At 44.1% G+C, this 5,453-nt stretch overlaps 1 long non-coding RNA gene across 1 annotated transcript; it reads right to left on the minus strand.

Moving 5' to 3' along the window:
• Positions 1-587: 587 nt before the first annotated feature.
• On the minus strand, positions 588-5,453 carry LOC135899728 (uncharacterized). The gene is made up of 4 exons (XR_011514865.1): positions 5,076-5,453; positions 4,079-4,177; positions 2,998-3,125; positions 588-944 (listed from the first exon to the last, which is right to left on the minus strand). It is a non-coding gene; the product is annotated as an uncharacterized lncRNA (long non-coding RNA).

Below are 5,453 nucleotides of genomic sequence, written 5' to 3' on the forward strand. Positions count from 1 at the left end.
CAAAACATGATGAGCACGCTCGGTCAAGGAACCAGCCGGTTGAAAGACACAGGTTTGCAGTGCTATTGTATGTTCATGATGTCTCCCATAGGCTAAAAAAGATTGGGGAACCTGCAGGAATCACAGTCTTTCCTCAGCCCCGGAAAAGCTGGCAAGGCTCTGTAAGCGTGTAAACGCGCCTAAATCGCATCAGAGTTGTTGCTCTGCCGGGCACAGAAAACGTTTTGCGATGTGTGCAACGAATGTGGTTTCCCAAATTCCCATTTTGAGGCAGTAAATATATTGGACAGACAGGCAGGTGCCTAAATGATCGTTTAAGAGAGCACTATAACAACGTCAATAACACTGTTCAAGGCCACTTGGGCATTCATTGCCAGGACTGCGGTTGCATGGCCCTCTTTGAAGATACGGAAGGTCTAGCGAGACACAGCTCACCCAGTAAATTATTGAAGCTGATTTCACCAGAAAACTGGGTAGTGTGTGCGTTAGTGCCCCCTCTATCACGCTGACCCCTAGAGAAATTTTGTATCTAAACAGATAGAAATGGTGATGTTTTTTTTTTCAAGTGACCATGTTCTTTTTACAATGACTTGCTGTTAGAACACCCCTTGTGACTGGCTTTCATTTTCTGCGCATGACCCCTCTTATGTTTACACACACGATGTGTCAACGCAATAAAATATTGTTGAAAGTCGGTGGAGTGTGTCTGTCGCAGTCCTTGTCCTTCACGCTGTACATCATTTTTTATACTGAACAGCCAATATTGATTCAAAATTAGAAAAATATAGTACACATCCGAGCTGCAAAAATGCAAGTCATGCAGCGAATGGCCTTTAGCTTTCCAAAAGAAAAAGAAATGTTCACGGTTAACCACGAGGTGCAGGGACTCCATTCTCTGAGCATCTTGACCAACGCAGCGCATGGCATTGCTGGAATCTTGCATCCTGCATTAGCAAAATAAGAAGAGAATCATGAGAATTCAGTCCGTGCAATTACACATGTACTTTGCGGAAAATTTGATAAAGCAACAAGCTCCTCAAAGTAACAAACTTAATTAATGTGATTGGGCAGAATGCACCGCTCAGGCAACTGGGCAAGACAAGTGAAAGGTAGAAGTTTCTATTTTGCAAATTAAGGAATTGCATGTTACTGTGAATGCTAAACCACTATGTCATTGTGAACACAAGGCACATACAGCAGCAAAAACATATAAATTTACAGTAGCCTTTTCATCATAGAAAATAAGAGTGAATAAAATTTAAAGACTACCAATGACATCTCTCAACATAGACATTTGTCCAAGAGTGTGTACGTGACCCTAATACAAAATTGACATTATGAAATCTGCAATATATCTGCATTACACTTTATAAGTACTGCAGGTGAGAAGCTTACGGGATATGGCACATTAAGAGTGAAATGCACAAGGCATTAAAAAATGACTGTTTTTACACAACATTATTACACTAGGAGACAAAGAGTACTGTTTTCCAGAGAGTGCACACAAAATGAAAATGAGGGAATCCCCACTGGCATTCTCATTTGCCCTGCAATACATGCATCCAGCCCAACAATATCCAACTCTCCAATGCACTTTATTAGACACTTTCTGCATCCTAAAATTTATCGTGTATTTCTTATTTACTAATTTAGTAAGAATTGGCATTTTGGCATATTTTCCTCGAAAATTTAGCATGTGTTGTCAACTATTTTTCTTAGAGCACGCCCCCTTCTTTCAATGGGTTAGCTTGGCAATGCACTGACAAGTAATATTCCCTTATTTAAACTTATGATCCTTCCTCATGCTCCCACTTCATGCTCTAAACTGTGATGCCCCTCCGACGCAGTTTATGTTAATCTGTGACTATTTACATGGTCCTTCTTTCTGTAGCCTCTCAACTAGAGCCTGAAATTTCTTGTCTCCTAGAACAATCGTCTTTCTTGCCCAAAACATATTGCACAGTTACCCCTCATGGGGGGGGGGGGTACTGTATATGAGTTTTAACATATTCAATGAACCTCAGGGACACAACCATTTCTCATCCTGTGTTGCTACTACCCGCATGAGTCACAATGGTTGTAAATTGGCTACCTGCCCTCTCTCGCTTAAAGGCACATTTTGCCATGTCGAAAATGACCACAAGCATCGAATTTCATTGAATGAGTGCTCCTGTGCATGTTTTTTTTTCCGTCCTGTAATGGCTAGGTTCAACATGGTCAAGTTGTTTGAAAACTGTCTAGCCTCAACCAATACTTTGTGTAGTTGAAAAATTATGAAACATTCATTTTTCAAAATTTGTCCCAAATTAAGCATGAGATATTTTCATGATGCAAATGAGGTAAGGTTGTGCTTAGAGACTATGATAGGCCTGCTATATCCTGCAAAACTGTGTGAAATGAAATATGCTTGCAATTTTCATGAGCAGCTAGCTCAGTACAATTAGGCACATTACCTGCGGAAACGTTTTTTTAACGCTCCCGAGAGGTCCTGGTTTATTGTAATTTCTTCAAATCCCTTGCAGTCTAGATTGCAATCCGGTGCATTTTGATTTCGATATTGTATTCAAAATAAAAACAGCTGAAATTTTAAGGTATTGATAATTATATGGGAATAAATTAAAGGTAGAAGAGTGTAATGCAATGAGCAAATAAGCTCATTGCAGGGAGTAAACAAATATTCCTTTCCTGCAAATAAATTGTTAGCAGAAAGGTCATAAAAAATTAGCAGTGAATGCACAATAAAGAATATGATGCTACAATGCCTCGGCATTCTGTGAATATTCTTGCACAAAGAAAATCCTCATTATGAAAGACCATCAAGAAAATGCAAATGTATACTTTGGATCAGCAGTCATACCTGCAGTATGCACTGTACCATCGGCAATATTTACAACCACAGACAACTGCACATCATATCAAGCTTAGGCGGCCAAGGAGCCTGAGTTTGAAATTATAACTTGACTTATTATATTACACTACACAACCATATCTACTTACCATGTTGTCTTCTCAACCGCTTTCAAGAAGCCATTAACCATCTGTCTGAAGGCGAACGCAAGTGGCTTGCTCTTGATGGGGGGCGCCAAGGCTGGGCATTGTGAAATTGCTGCTGCCATCTGCATGACCTGCGAGAAACGACGCTCTAAGTACAAGATAAACAAATGCTTTTAGAGCAAAAGACAAGATCATTGGCAATGAGCCTCGTTTTGGTTTGCACGAGAAAAGCCAAGAATATGGACTTCGTGCTGCTTACTGAAGAAGAAGCAAGCCTCCTTCCAGATGCTGCAGTCATGCATTAAGATTGTCACACAGCTGCATGCTCATATGCTGCTGTCGCCAGTACGCTTTGAAGTTTATTATTTCAAGTTAAATTGATTATTGTGTTTTCTTGCCAATTCTTGGCAAACAGACCAGCAATGAAGTAGCTCACTTACACACATACTCCCTTTTGAGGAGCGAATTCACACACACGCACGCATGCATGGGCGCGCACATACACACGCACACACATGCCTCTACCACATGAGCAGCTTCCTACGCTTGACACACATTTTTTTAATCCTGTGTCACTCCTACTGCTAAGGCATAAAAAATCCTTTGAGTTACCAACCCCAAACTCCTCAACCTACACCTCCAGCTTAAACACTTTCTCGAGAGCCAGGACAAGCCTTCTAGCTTCCCCAGTGCTCCAAACTGTAGTTACGAATTTCAATAGGGCTATAGGCGACAGCTCTCGAAGAGCATGCAAACTACCCGGAGACCTAAAGCTTGTATATGATACCTCTAAAGCACAACACTTCAAATTTTCAAAATTCATTAAAGCTCCTGAAGACAATTGCTATATACGTAGAACGTCTCGAATAACCTGCCGCTAATAATTTCAGCGGTTGTCTGCATCAAAAGAAATGTGGGCTAATGAGAAATCCACGTCTTTAAGATCGGAACTAATGTAATGGCGAAACACACTACCAGATTTCTTAATCATTTATTTATGCTCTGGATGTAATGTTCCTTTCACAATAACAATCAAGGATATAGATCCATCAGGGCATGGGAGGAAAAAGGACGAAGCGTATACCTGGCGCCTTCCCACTGGTGCTCCAGAGAAACGGCGCCTCATACAGCAGTTGTCCAGAGTGGCTTGAAACCAAACTCGGCTTTCAGGCGGGAACACTCGCTGCACCAAATCGGAAGAGTTTTTTTTTGCGAGTAAAACTACCGGCCTCATGCAATACATACGCACGCACACAAAACGCACTCACACGCACACACAAGTATACGCACTCTCAAAGCGCAGACACAAAAGTGCGCACGCACACATTGATGCACACATACATGCATGCAGGCAGACACGCTAACACGTGCTCGCACACACAGCGACCCACAGGCAACACACTCACAAAACACGCACGCACTAGACACGCGCAAACACGCCGGCCCATACAAACCGGCATGTACTGTACGCGCGCGCACGCACGCACGCACGCACGCACACACGCACACACACACACACACAGCGAGCTGAGCGCACGCACACACACACACACAAAGCGAGCTGAGCTGAGCGCACACACGCACGCACGCACACACACACAAATCGAGCCGAGCGCGAGCACGCGCACACGCGCAGACAAAGCGAGCCGAAAAAATGCTGAAGGCGTCCGGCAAGCAGCAACAGCAGCATGCGACCGCATCAGGGAGAACCAATACCGCGCCGGTTCTTTCGAAAGGTGGCAAAGCCAGTCGTCCCTTTTCTACGCGACGCAAAAGTGGTCGACCACATTTAACTGAAGTGCGAACGACCGTATTACAAGCAGCCGCGCTGAACGCACAAGAGAATCACATCAATGAACGCCCAAGCGCTGAGAAACAAAGCGTAACTATGCAGGCGCACCACGCCCGATGCAGATTTGACAAACATTAGTCACACGGGACGCGATCGAGGTAGTTCCCTTGCCCTAGTAGGAGTGCAGCTGCTCTTGCTCTTACATTAACGAATTATGAATTATGCTACGAGATCACAGTGAGATATTTCTAAAGCGAACAAAACAAATACCAAATAAACGGGCACTTGCCTGAAAATTTCCGTCATGCCAGTACAACCGACCGGGCACGTTGCAACTTCTCGTTTCAGCCTTCGTGGATCCATCTTCCAGTGCGTACGAACGCTCTGCTTTGAAGTGGGGCACGAGTAATACACAAAGCAAGGGCCACATCTTTTTCTACCCCGCGCGCAAAACTAATCACACGTTTAAAATTATTTCGCACAGCGCGCGACGCGAACGCACGCGAAAACGAGCATGATGGCGCAGCTTCCGCCTTCCCGTCCTGCCGCGCGCCGAGGTGATGGTACAGCGTCGGCCGTCACTTCCGGTCGCTTTTCATTGGGCATGGGGTGGCCGCGCAAATTGAACGTTTATTCTGACAGGTTTGCTTGCTCGCATGGCCGCCTG

This window comes from Dermacentor albipictus, chromosome 5 (assembly GCF_038994185.2).
Source record: "Dermacentor albipictus isolate Rhodes 1998 colony chromosome 5, USDA_Dalb.pri_finalv2, whole genome shotgun sequence".
In the NCBI taxonomy this organism is placed as follows: Eukaryota; Metazoa; Arthropoda; class Arachnida; order Ixodida; family Ixodidae; genus Dermacentor; species Dermacentor albipictus.